At 38.8% G+C, this 14,935-nt stretch overlaps 1 long non-coding RNA gene across 1 annotated transcript; it reads left to right on the top strand.

Moving 5' to 3' along the window:
• The first annotated feature begins 243 nt into the window (after positions 1-243).
• On the top strand, positions 244-7,906 carry LOC127543527 (uncharacterized). The gene is made up of 2 exons (XR_007949250.1): positions 244-1,737; positions 6,760-7,906. It is a non-coding gene; the product is annotated as an uncharacterized LOC127543527 (long non-coding RNA).
• Positions 7,907-14,935: the final 7,029 nt, after the last annotated feature.

Below are 14,935 nucleotides of genomic sequence, written 5' to 3'. Positions count from 1 at the left end.
TGAGTTCAGTTAGAAACATTCAAGTCTATGAGACATCCAGTTCGAAAGCTCCGAAAGGCAGTTGGAGTTTTTCTTCAAAAATAGCCTCCAAGTCATCACTTAGAAACCTCTTTTCCTTTAGGATCTTCACTATCCAAATTTATCACCCAATCCAAACTAACACCAAAAACATTCTCCCTCCTTTCTCAATGAATTCGCTACCTGAGAAAACACTCTCTCCTCCCCATTCCAACTCCAGTCTTCAACTGTTGAAGACCACACCTAAGTGCAAAACTCAGAAAGCTTGGAAAGGATTAAAGAGGACTGTACTATTAGGGGTGGATTGGTTCTTCTCTCAGCTGTGAATTATAACACACTTGGAAGGAATTGCAAATCAACCTTTACTAATGCAGACATTGCTTGTGAATTGGGAATAAAATAGGAAAGAAGTCAGAGAATGCAACTATGTCTCAATTTCGTATCACTATCATCTTCTCACATGAAGGGATCTATTTTGATGGTCAGAATTAGATCGTCAGCAGCCACTAGCAGGTGACTCCTGTAACATTTAGCATGGAGAATTTCAACAAATATGTCGATATTTCCTCAATTACTTTAACTTCTCATCTTTCATCCAGTCAACTCTCATGACTCTTCAGTAATACAAGCATGCTCATACTCCTTGATCTTGCAGTCATCTACAGATGTTATATATTCAAGAACTCCAAAATGATTTTATTGGAATAAAAACTATCTTTTATCATTATATCTCTTTCTATACTTTGCTATTCTTCTGTTATTATATTCTTCTTCCTCACCATGCTCTCCCATATCTCTACCTCTCATAAACTGTTTAGCCCTAATCTCTTTCTTAACCTCACGTCTCATAACTCCAACTGTTTACTGGACATCTTGAACTGAATATTCTTGAACTCATTGAGTTCAAAATTGAATTCATTATCTTTTCCTTCAAACTCTCTATTCTTATTAACTTCCCATTACTGTGGAAAACATCAGCAACATCCTAGTCACTGACACTTTCAACATACATGTCATTCCCCATTCCTCACTCTTCCTAACTCCCCATATCTAATCAGTTGCCAATTTCTGTTAATTCTACTTTCATAACATCTCTCCTACATGTCTCTTTTCTCTGACACTGTGATTCAGGCTCTCAACACATCATTGGAAATAAGACTGTTGCAACAGCCATCTGCTTGTTCTTGCCTCAAGTCTCTCCCACCTTAAGTGTAAAGGGCTGAAGCTTGAGTTGATGCACTGAGGTCCCAAGCATGTGAGGATAAATAGTAATTGGACCATACTCTATTAATATATAAGCTTGGAGAAAGAGTGGCCCCCGCCCACTCTTTGTGCAAGTCCTGATGTGTTGTATAGGAAATGACATTTTTGGTGGGTGGAGGCAGGGGAGTGGAAAGGGAAGCGGAAGGAGAGACTGTTGGCTGGCGTCTTGTCACAGCTGCTCGCATTGTTATCACATCGGCCCTTCATCTCCAATCCCCCTCTGCTAGCTGGCTTCCTGTTGCAGTTGCCCATATTGCTATCGCAATCCTTCTTGCTCATATTGCTATCGCAATCCTTTTTCACCTCTTCACTTCAATAAAGATTGAAGATTTTTCCCTTAACCTGAATTCCTGACTCCAGCTGATTTTAAATGTGCGGTCATCACATTTGGCACCCAAGCGTGGGAACCAAGGACCCTACTTTCACTGAAGAAGTCTCCAATGACCAGGAACTTAGGTGAGTATAACCTTTTTTGGCTGAAATGGGACAGATCCTAGCTAAAGATTCTCCATCCCCCACCTCAACCTCCCCACCCCCAGCCGCCCCACCCACGAGTGATGCTATAGAAAGCCTGCTTAAGCTGATAGAAGATCAAGGGCTACTTATAACTTCAGAACAGGCAGCTAGACTTCTGGGTACATTAAAACGCACCTCCCCTTGGTTCTTAGAGGAAGAGCAAATCTCTCCAGATAATTGGGCATTGATTGGGCAATAGCTCTCCGCATATTACAACGAAAACGGTCCTCATTCAATTTCCATCTAGGCATTCTATTTATACAATATAATACAGTTGGCCTTAAGAAACCATATAAGTTCTAGAAGAAAAGGTAAAAATTCTAGGAATAGCCAAATGGGGAAGCCTGAGATAAAGGAGGAAGACAAAGAACAGATTAATGGCCATATCTCCACAGGGCATGGAGACTTAAGTGAGGCTCAAGGGTGGGGTGAATCTGAGGCAGCTTCAGCCCCACCTGAGGAGCAGGTAATTGACTCCCCTCCATCAACTCCACCCTCCGGGATGGAGGGAGGAGAGCTGGTGGGGGGGGGGGAGGGAGGGGAGAACAGTGACAGCCCCAGCACTTTCCCCTCAGCATCCAGCCGCTCCTATGACTAGATTGCAAAAGGGACTAATTAAGGCCAAAGAAGAAGGGAAAAATGTATTGGAATTTCAACACCACATTTTTCCTGTAATTCAACAATTTAATTCTTCAGGTCAAGAAAGTAGAAGATACACTCCTTTTGATATAGAAATCCTCAAAGACCTGAAAAAGGCTTGCATTCTTTATGGGGCTACATCAGTTTATTTTAAGATGTTATTACAGAATTTGGCTTTTGAAATCTTGACCCCGAATGACTGGAAATCTATAGCAAGGGTATGCCTAGAACCAGGACAAAACTACTTGTGGCTTTCTGAATATAGTGAGCTCTGTAGAATATAAGCCCAACAAAATAGTCAAAGTGGAGTTCATGCTGCAATCACCTGTGACCTATTAACAGGTGTCGGTCCTTATGCAGATGTCTCAGTACAAATTAATTATTCTATAGCAGCATATCAGCAAATTGCTGCTAATGCTATCAAAGCGTGGGCTTCTCTCCACAATAAAGACAACAAGGGTGGGGCCTTCATAAAAATAACACAAGGGCCAAATGAACCCTTTGCCGACTTTGTGGGACGTTTGCAGACAGCTATCACAAGAACAAATGGAGAAAATGCAATAACAGACATTTTGATAAGGCAACTTGCTAATGAGGTTTGCAGAAGAATTATACTAGGACTGCACAAGGATGCTCCTTTAGAGGAGCTCATAAGACGCTGTGCCACAGTGGGCACAGGTGCCTTTTATAGCCAGGCTATGATGCAGACTTCCCAAAATCCAAACATGAGAAGACAGAGTCCCTCCTGGAAAGGGACTTCCAGAGAGACTCGTAGATGCTTTCAGTGTGGAAAAGTAGGGCATCTAAAAGCTCAATGTTGGTATAGAGATAGAATGGGAAAACAGGGTGGGAGAACAAGACCCAATACCCATGTCCAAAATGCCACAGAGGCTTCCATTGGGTCTCAGAATGTAAATAGATTCAGGGAAACGGGATGAGGGGCCCAGCCCCAGGACCCAAGGCAAAAAACACTTGGGGCATGATGGCAGCCAATGGTGCACCCAGAGAGTGCCTACAAGTTCAGTACCCAGACATGACCAATCAGCCAGAAAGCCACATGATGGGAGAAGGGGATTACACAGTCAACCAGCCAGGAAGCAACCTGATGGGAGAAAAGAATTACAATTGGGGAGAACAGAGCTGTATGCAGCTGGGACAACTGAGATACCCCCTGGAGAGGTGAAATCTGTTCCTCTCCAGCCTATGGATCTCTTACCTCCAGGCACAGTAGGCTTGACCATTTCACCTCCTTTTTGTACGTACAAAACAGTGTCCATCCACACACTGATGTGAGAAACTGGGGAATGTGTAGATAATATCCCAGTCACTAATACAGGTAGACAATGTGTGACTTCTCACCCAGAAGTAGTAGCATCAGGTTTACTCATACAGAATCCTAATAAGCAACCTGGTGATAATCACCCAGATTCTGACTCCAGACCACAAAATCCAGGATTATACTGGACAGCAGCTGTAACAGCTGACCGACCTATGCTCACGATCTATATAAATGGTCTACCATTGGAAGGATTGGTAGACACAGGTGCAGATCGTACAGTCATTAGAGGTGCCAGCTGACCCAGTCATTGGCCAAAGATGAAAGCAGACACCTACATGTCTGGAGTAGAAGGATCAATAGCAGCTGAAGTTAGTGCTGCCCCTATGAGAGGGACTTTTGAAGGCAAAACAGGAGTTTTTACTCCTTTTATAGTTGAAAAAGTACCCATCAATCTGTGGGGAAGAGACGTTTTACAGCAATTAGGGTTAAAAAATGAGTACTTCGGGTTTTTAATCAGGGCTGCTGTTGAAGGCCTGCCAACACTTTCACCTGTTCCTATCCAGTGGAAAATTGATACACCAGTGTGGATAGAATAGTGGCCCTTAGGTAGCAATAAAATTCAGGCCTTATTAGATATAGTACAAGAGCAGCTTGAACAAGGGCACTTACAACATTCTCTAAGTTCTTGGAATTCCCTAGTGTTCATTGTAAAAAAGAAATCTGGAAAATGGAGGATGTTCACTGATTTAAGAAAAGTGAATGAACAGATGGAAACTATGGGAACTCCTCAGCCTGGACTTCCATCTCCTACTCAATGGCCTAGAGAATGGCCTCTTTGAGTCATAGATATTAAGGATTGTTTCTGTTCTATCCCTCTGGATAAGGAGGATATGAAAAGATTTGCCTTTTCAGTGCCCAGCGTTAATTTAGCTGAGCCTTACAAAAGATATGAATGGACAATTTTGCCACAGGGAATGAAAAACAGCCCCACTATGTGTCAAATGTATGTTGCTGCTGCTCTTGCTCCAATAAGAAAAGTATTTCCAAAAGTTATGCTATTACATTATATGGATGATATATTGGGATGTGCACCTGAGGAACAAATGCTAGAAGTATGTCTACAAAAGACCATAGAAACACTAAGATACTACAAATTGTACATAGCTGAAGAGAAAATTCAAAGACATGCTCCTTTTCAATATTTAAGATATGAGGTGCTTACAATACAAAAACTGTCTTTAAGAAGAGAGAAGCTAAACACCTTAAATGATTTTCAGAAATTGATAGGAGATACCCAATGGATGCGACCAGTGTTAGGCTTGACTACCTATCAGTTACAACCATTATATGACATTTTCAGGGGAGACAGTACTTTAAATTCACCACGCCAGCTTATAAAAGAAGCTCAAGAGGCTTTGAGAAAAGTTGAACTGGCTTTATCCAATATGGTTGAAAGAGTCACTCAAAAACCCTTGGAAATATCAGTTTTTGCCACACAAGAGGCACCCACAGCAGTCCTTCATCAAGGAGACAGTGTGATAGAGTGGGTGAACCTCCTGGCACAACCAGAACAAAGCCTTACTCCTTACCCAGTGCTTGTGGCTAGAATTTTATTAAAGGCCATTAAGTGAGCAGTACAATTATCTGGGACAAGACCTAATAAGATATACACCTTTTATACCAATACACAAATTAATGTGTGCTGTGAGACCATCCCAGAGTAGCAAATTTTATTAGCCATGGCTCCAAATTTTACACATGGGTCTCCATTAAAGATAACCAGACTTTTACATAATTGGTGATGGATTCTTGAAGAAAAAGTTTCTAAAGTTCCTCTTAAAGGACCAACTATCTTTACAGATGCATCCAAACACAATATTTGTGCTATATACTCTCATGACTTAACTATAAAGAGAGTAGTCAGAACTCCTTTTCAGTCCACTCAGCAGAACGAATTATATGCGATCATGTTAGCTCTCACTTATTACCCAGGAGATATAAATATAATATCTAGTTCAGCCTATTCAGTAGGTGTGGTACTAAGAATTGCCACAACCCAAATAAAATTTGCAGTTTCTAATATATATCAGTTCTTTAAGGAACTTCAGGAGCAAGTCAGAAAGCATCCAGGAAAGATTTATATCTTGTATGTCCACTTACATAGTGGACTTCCAGGTCCTATTTTTGATGGGAATTCAAAGGCAGATAGCCTTTTAACTATGTTAGCCAGTACGCCTTTATTTCAGGAGGCCCAGGAATCCCATTCTAAATACCATCAGGCTGCTCGAGCTTTGAGTTTATAATTTGGGATTACAAAAGAGGAAGCTAGGAGCATAGTAAAAAGCTGTACAGCTTGCCTTCCTTTCCACGCTCCTACACTACCTCCAGGGAAGAACCCTCGTGGTTTGAGACCCAACGAAATCTGGCAAATGGATGTGACCCATTATAAATCTTTCGGTCATCTGTCTTTTATCCATGTTGTGGTAGACACCTTTTCAGGATTCACTTTTGCCATACCAGCAGCAAAAGAGACAGCCCGAGTGGTCCCTGAATTCGTCACACAATCATTTGCATTTATGGGTGTGCCACAAGCAATAAAAACAGACAATGGTCCTGCATACACCTCCAAACATTTTGCACACTTTTGTGCACAATATAAGATTTTACACACCACTGGCATACCCTTTAATCCTCAAGGACAGACAATAGTAGAGAGGAGAAACAGAGACATTAAGACGGTCCTCCAAAAACAAAAGAAAGGGGGAGCCACAGGTAACCCTTTATACTATTAACTTCTTGATTTTTGACAAAGATGCACTGGCTCCGGCAGACAGGTTTTATAACCCACCGGAAGGACAGTGTCTAGTGTGAACAGCTCCACTATCTTTAGATAATCGCCAGGTGATGTGGAGAGACCCAGAAAGTGGTGAATGGAAGGGACCAGATAGGCTAACTGCTTGGGGGAGAGGGTTTGCTTGTATCTCTACAGGTGGAGAAGGAAACAGATGGGTGCCAATGAGCCATATTTGACTTGTCCATCGCAGAGAGACGGAGCAGACCCTTGAAACAAAGGAGAAGACCCAAGAAATATTGGGTGGTTCTGTTGCTGATTGTGCTCACCATTGAAAAAGCGTGGCAGTTATGGTGTTTGACTCATGGACATAGAAAATTGTTGGACTTCAAAACCCCCAGGAATCATTGGATTCTCTGAGACATGATAAGATTGTCGTAGGACTTGAAAACCCTCAGGAATCATTGGATTCTCTGAGACATAAGATTGTTGTAGGACTTGAAAACCCTCAGGAATCATTGGATTCTTTGAGACATAAGACTTGAAAGCCCTCAGGAATCATTGGATTTTCTGAGAAATGATAAGACTCTTACAGGACTTCAAAATCTGCTGGAATCATTGGATTCCCTAACACATAAAAAGACTTTTGCGGACTTCAAAAACTTGTGGGGATCATTGGATTCCCTGACATGTTAAACAATGGACAATAGATTGGTTTTGGACTATCTCTTGGCTGCTGAAGAAGGCGTATGTCTGACTGCTGTTTACATACTCTCCTTCTAGGACTTCTGGCAATCTTTTACAACACCATGTTGATTTATATTGTTTGTTATACTTGTGTGTACAATTCATATTTGTTACACCACATCAAACCTGCACTGACTGTGGGGAGGAGCATCACTAATAGACTCTGTGTTATTGCTGTGTGCTTGTGTAATACCTCCCATGCTGATGGGTTTGTGCATAATAAGACCCTTCAGCCCAGAAACCCGCTAGCAACCTCCATTTCCCTTTGGTGCTTTTCATATCCCTTCCTGAGATGTCAGGGGGGTCATGATCACCTCCTTTTCGGTGCTTTCACCTTCTTTCCTGAGAAGTCAGGCAGGGTGTGATCAACTCCCCTTGGGGGCTCTGACCTCCCACTCTTTGTGCAAGTCCTGATGTGTTGTATAGGAAATGATGTTTTTGGTGGGTGGAGGCAAGGGAGTGGAAAGGGAAGAGGAAGGAGAGACTACTGGCTGGCATCTTGACACAGCTGCTCGCATTGCTATTGTGAAGGCCCTTTATCTCCTATCCCCCTCTGCTAGCTGGCTTCCTGTCGCAGCTGCCCATATTGCTATCGCAATCCTTTTTCACCTCTTCACTTCAATAAAGATTGAAGATTTTTCCCTTAACCTGAATTCCTGACTCCGGCTGATTTTAAATACACAGTCATCACACCTTAGTACATCCTCTACTCAGCTATTCAATTGTTTTTTCCTAAAGTGAAAGTCTGATCATGTAATCAAGCTCTTTATCCTATCTACCCACCTCCATTCAATAAACTCCAATATTTCCTTATAACCTCCAGCATCAAATATAAAATTTTCTACTTAGCTTTTAATGTCCTCCACAACTTAATTCCTTTCTATATCTCCAGTCCTCTTATACCTTACTTCTTTGTTTTTGTCCCCCTGCCATATACAATGACACTGTGCTCCTTATTTTCTCCATCCCAGCTCCTTTGGGCATTTTATTGGCTATTCTAGAATTCCCTCTGATCTTTTCATCTCAAGGCTTCTCTAGCTTTTTTTAGGTTCCAGTTAAATGCCCCCTTCTAAATCTTTCCCATTCCTTTCCAATTTAAGGATAATCTCTCTGAGATAATCTCTAATTTATCTTGTTTATATCTCATTGTACATAGTGGTTTACATGTTTCCTCCCTTAAATTATGTAAATTCCTTGAGAGTAGAGACTAGTGTTTTGATTTTTTGCCTTTCTATGTATCCTCGGGGTTTAGCATAGCAATGGGCACTTCATAAATAGCAAGTGGTAGGCACTTCACAAATGCTTATTGTTGACTTCATTTGACTGTTCCAAACAATCACCACTACAGATAATGACCTCCCTTCTCATCCCTCCCTTGATGCACCAATTTGACATCACACTATTTTCTACTCTCAAATCTTTCCTTTCCTTGTCCTTTGTTAAATGTTTTGCTAAACTTCAACTCCAGATTACTTTTGACTCCTTCATTCCTACTCACATGCTTTTAAACAAAACTGAACAAAGAAATGTTGCTGATTAAATCCACTACTAATTTATGTATACTATAATCCCAACTGAAGGACACTAGGTGGCCAAGTAGATGGAAGGTCTGGCCTAGAGTCAAATTTGATTCTGTCCTCAGACTGTTACTAGCTGTGACCTTGGACAAGTCATTAATTCTATTTGCCTCAGTTTCTTCATCTATAAATAAAATGAGTTGGAGAAGGAAATGGCAGCAAACTGGTCCAGTATCTCTGCCAAGAAAATCCCAAATGGGGTCACAAGAATCAAACGCAGTTGAAAAAATGACTCTCCAATAACAATCCCAACTGAGCCCTTATTGTAACAAGGAAATCCTTTTGCTCTTTTTAAATCATTTCTGCTACTCACCACAGCAACTTATCCCAAGCCTTCTCTTATCTCCTCAAATCTCTCACAGCATGCTCTCTATTCTCTTAGCTAAGGGCCTCTTCTCATACATCACCAAAAAAAAAAAAAAAAAATGAGTCCATTCCCATTGAGCTTCCTTCCCCCTTCAAACTCTTCTCATCTCACAACATCCCTATTTCTTTCCTCATTTTAGTCTCAAATGAAGAGGAGGTCTTTCTCCCTCTCAAGGCCAACCCTTCCACACGTAGCTAAAAATCCCTCTTCTCCAGAACACTGCCCTCTAATCTTAAATCTTTAAGGATTATCTCCCTGGTTGTTTACAAACATGCTCAAGTCTTCCTTCTACCATACTTGCTAATTATAGTCTTGTAACTTTCCTCTCCTGCTCAGCTAAACTATTTGAAAAAGTTGTCTACATTTGCTTTGATTTTCCTTCCTTTCACCCTGTTCTAAACTCTCTATAACTGGGTTTTCAACATTATCACTCAGTGGAAACTATTCTCTCCAAAGTAATCAATAATTGATCTCTCAATTGCCAAATCTAATGGTCTTTCCTTAGACATCTTCATCCTTCTTGATCTTCTTATAGCATTTGACGCCATTCACCACCTTCTTTTGAGATTTCCTGTGGCATTCTATACTTATCTCCCCTGAGGGGGATTCAGGAGGTAACATGTGTCAGGCAAGTCTCCTGTTAAACTCTGAGGGAGACTACCCAGGACTCTGGACCCAAGAGCCTTGGGAATGGCTCACCAGCCAAAGTCATCACCTTGGGAAGCAACCCTTGTGGAGATACAGCCCGGCCAATGCTCCTCAAGGTATTACAGTCACAGTTACTAGAAAACCAGGAAAAAAATATTCTTGCCATTAAAATCCTTAATAGTAATAAAAGATCCACTGTCAGACACTGATATGATGTCATGAAAATAACATTAAAGAAGTATTAGCATATGCTTTGCTGCTTTTCCAAATGGCTCACAGTGTAACTTTCACACATTCTGCTTTAAGTTCTCCCTCCTCCCGTCTTCCTGTCTTTGTGTGTACCATCTCAAATGCCCAAGATGAATTTTACCAACATCATTCCCCCATTTCTGACTTCTGAAACTTATTTAAGGGCTTAATAGAAGTAGGGATCAAGATGCTGGTTAATTGACTATTCAAAAAGTACAAGAAAGAAAAAAACGAACCACTGAACGATGGGAAAGGACTATGAGTCAGGAGACCTCATTTTTAATCCTGGATCATTCAAATATTTTGAATATTCAACTAATATTTATTTTGCCACATGTTCTATTGTCTTTGTTAGATTATAAATTCCTTGAGAAGAGGTATGATGCACTCCTTTCTCAAATTTCTTTGTACTATTATTTGTGTACAAGTTATGTTCCCCAAACAAAATGGATGCTGTTCCTCTGACAAGTGGTCCAGAATATGGACAGTTTTCAAAAGAACTGCAATTGATTAAAAAAAAAAATGTTCCAAATCACTCATAATAAGAGAAGTGAAAATCAATTATTGAAGTGAACTGATGGAAGTATTCTGAGGAAATGGGATAAAAATGAAATGTTCTTTTTCTGTCTCCTTCCTCTCTGCAAGGAGTGGAAATCTAGTTAGCTGAAGGAACAAGTAATAAACTGAATAGAGTATCAAAAGCAATCAGCAGCCTTCCTGATGGCTTAGAACAAGCATGGAATTTCTCTTTCTTTCTTTTTTAGAAGTTTGAAAAAATTTGCATAAATAACTTATCTGTTACAAAGACAGGTTAAAAACTGATATATCAATCTTCACACAGAACTTCAGATGAAACTGAAAAAACAAAACCTCATTTTAAAAATAAAATGCATCAAATGCAAGTGCTTTGGTTCTTCTGCTTAATTACCTGGGATTGTTATATTTCATCCCATCCACCAAATGCAAAGCCCTCAAAGCCAAGGCTTTTGCACTCACTTAAGACTGTTTGTAATTATACATTCCATTTTAAAATGTTCACTGGCAAATGTTTACCGTGAATAACAGTCTACTTTGTCTCTTGTCTTTTGCTACATTTTTGTATTTCCTTTAGCCTCATCCTAAGAAGCATGGGATTTCTAAAATGGGTTTAGAGAACACCCAGGTGGAGACAAGGCCAAATTGGCTTTGGAAAGTTCTGAGAATTGTCCAGGACAGAGCCAAATACTTGTCCTGAGGCTTTTGGCATCAAGAAGATCATTAGGCAGCCTAAGCCTGGAGAATTCAATTAGGTGAAGAAGCTAGATCACCAAATCTGAGTCAAGAAAGCTTAATTTTAGTTTTCCTTTTAACAGTCTCTCTGGTAAAATATTTCTAAAATTTTAAATAATCACTTCTTAAATTTAGAACTGAAATGGACTCTAAGAGACCTGAGTCCAAACTCCTCATTTTATAGAGAAACTGAGATATGAAAGATTAATTAAGATTAATATTATACTTGGTCAATTTGTTTCATTGATCTACTTATTGTTAACCAGTATAAAATAGTTTTGATGACTCTCGCTTTGTAACATAGTTTGATGTCTGGAAATGTTGTTATTCCTCTGTCATTCTAACCTCCCCACTGATATTCTGGATCTTTTGTTACTCTAAATGAATTTTTTTATTATTATATTGTGATATATACTACAAGAAAGTCATTTATAAGAAGAAAGTCCCCACATAATAAATACTAAAATGTTTAAAGTTGCATAGCAGCAAACAACTAGAAACAAAGTGGACACCCATCAATCAGAAAATGGCTAAACCAATTGTGGCACATAAATATTAAAATGATGGGTTATATTAGCTAGAACTGAAAAAAGGAAGGAAGGAAGGAAGGAAGGAAGGAAGGAAGGAAGGAAGGAAGGAAGGAAGGAAGGAAGGAAGGAAGGAAGGAAGGAAGAAAGGAAGGAAGATAAAGAGGAAGGAAGGAAGGAAAGAAGGAAGGAAGGAAGGAAAGGAGGGAAGGAACAAGGGAGGGAGGGAGGGAAAAAGAGAGAGAGGGAAGAAGGGATAAACATCTCACTAAAGTCTTAAACATTGCTTTTTGCACAGCTGAGTCCCAGAAATATACCTTAGAGCAAAATTAACCCAACATCCTCAGATCTATACCATTGCTTCCTCATTTAAAATAACCCCAATTTGTTCATTAAAGTGTGGGAAGTTAAGTCATTCTTCTCCAGTTCCCACCAGTTTGTGGGCATGAGCAATAATAAAATTCCCTCCACAAACCTCTCACAGCATCTCCCCCTGTACTCTGAAAAAAAAAAAAAAAAAAAAAAAACATATAAAGGTGAACAGTGGTTCCCTCTAAAGAGCTGGGTTCTTCCTCCATACCTGGTTCTCTTATCAACTGCCAGACATAACCTCCTGAAAACGGTCAGAGATCTCTGTGATGGCCAACTGTCAGAGATGACTCCCTTAATGAATGGCTGCAGAATTAGGTTACCTTGCTTCTTAAAGGCCAATAGGAATGTGGGTTAACCTTCAACCAACCAATGGCTAGATACCTTAATAATTCTATCAAGTTGGTGGAGAAATAGTCTTTAGATTTCCTAAAGGACCAATACTTATTTACAATTCATTTACTAGCGGTGAATGGGCCTTTTCTCCTTTCACTTCCTTTAATTTTTTAAAATTATTTTTAATATTCTTTTTTAGCTCCCTCTTAATAAGTGAGAAAGCAAACAATACAATATCAATTATACATACTTTACTTCCTTTATAATCTTTAATAGACCATTCAGACTGTAAGCTTAAAGGTTTCACAAGAAGTAAATTCAAAATATGAAAGGGGTAACCCTTTTTACAAGGTACAAATGTGCCTAAATAAACAAAAAGTGCAAAATTTTAATAGTTCATTATCTTTCTTACCTACCCCTTCTTATAACTTATAATTTCACAAAATTGAGTTGGAAGGATTCAATCCATCATGATTCCCCAATCAATCCCATACATACACTAAGTAAATAGAAATATAACATATCAAAACTTATAGGATATAGTCAAGGCAGTAATCAAGGGGAAAATGCGTATGACTCAATAGTTGTGTTAAAAGAAAAGAAAAAAATTAATGAACTGAGTTCATAAGTTTACAAAATTATAAAATGAGCAAATTAGTATACTGAATACAAATATAAACAAGAAGTTGCCAGAATTGAAATAGAAAGTAACAAGATAGAAAATAAAACTGAAAAAAAAAAAAACCCAAACCTTGTTTTTAGAAGACAAACATATTTTTACTTTAAACTTAGTAACATCAACAAAAATGATCAAATAAGCATATAAAATAAGGAATAAACTCATTTAAATCTTTAGCACTTAAAGTAAAAGAAATTATAACAAAATAATACATTTACTGTAAATCATTTTTCAAATCTATCTGAAAAGTTTTAATATCTTTTGCTTTGATTTCTTAAATTCTAGCAAAATTGATAAACCACTAACAAATTTGATCCAAAAAAGAAGAAAAAAATCAGGTTTACAAATCAGAAAGGGAATGTCAAAGTTGATAGAAAATTACTAGACTATTATATACACTTGTGTGCTTACAAAACAGAATATAAAAGAAATGGATTAATATCTTTAAAAGTTATCTTATAACTGACAAAACAGCAACTAATCAAAGAAAATCAATATCAGAAAAAAACAAATTGAACAAGAATATACTGTTGTATGAAAACCATGACCAGAAAGATTCACAAGTACATTCTATCAAACATTCAAAGAACAAATAATTCCCATGCTAAAATAAAATAAATGAGGATAGGGACTGGACCCCAGAATAGAGAACTTCAAAAGAATAGAGAGCTTCTGAGGAGCAATTTTTTCTACCAAAGTAAATTCACAATCTGAGAGAATTTACTTGAAAAATTAAATGATTTGCCCAAAGTCGAAGCCAATGTATGTGAGACATAGGATCTCAGGTCTTCCTGGCTCTGAGATCAGTTCTCTTCCATATAAAGTTTTCAAAAAATAAAGATAGCTGACTCAAACTGATAAGAATACAAGCCATTCCCCAACAGGTAAGTGGTCAAAGGACATGAACACACAATTTCCAGATGAAGAAATTAAAACTTTTCCTATTTCTAAGAAAAAATGCTCTAAATTACTATCGATTAGAGAAATACAAATTAAGACAACTCTGAGATACCATCCCACAACTCTCAGATTGACTAAGATGACAGGAAAAAATAATGATAAATATTGGAGGGGATGTGGGAAAACTGGGACACTGATACCTTGTTGGTGGAACTGTGAACAGATTCAGCCATTCTAGAGAGCAGTCTGGAACTATGCCCAAAGGACTATCAGACTGTGCATACCCTTTGACCCAACAGTATCTCTACTGGGCTTATATCCCAAAGAGATCATTAAGAAAGGAAAGATAACCATGTGTATAAGAATGTTTGTGGCAGCCCTTTTTCTAATGGCAAGGAACTGGAAACTGAATGCTCCAGTTTCCAGAAAGTGGAAAAGCCATCTTTTGATAGTGGGAGAGAGAAATAATGATGTAAGAATAGACTCATATAAGGGAATTAGATTATCCAGATATATTGAAACCTTTGTAGAACTCAGCCAATAGGGGATCAGGGGAAAAATTTAACTAAGTCTAAAGATGAATGCCAAGGCAGATTGATGAGAAGATTCACACTCACTTGGGTTATTAGGTTTGGAATACATTGAGATTTCTGTGATGCTCAGCCAATAGGGAATCAGGGGAGGGAGTTGCATTTCAGATATAAAAAAATACATGTTTATTGGTTCTCAGTGTTCTTATTCTCTAAGATAATGACTTCTGC

This window comes from Antechinus flavipes, chromosome 1, assembly GCF_016432865.1.
Source record: "Antechinus flavipes isolate AdamAnt ecotype Samford, QLD, Australia chromosome 1, AdamAnt_v2, whole genome shotgun sequence".
Classification (NCBI taxonomy): Eukaryota; Metazoa; Chordata; class Mammalia; order Dasyuromorphia; family Dasyuridae; genus Antechinus; species Antechinus flavipes.
This window is presented reverse-complemented; position numbering and strand designations above follow the sequence as displayed.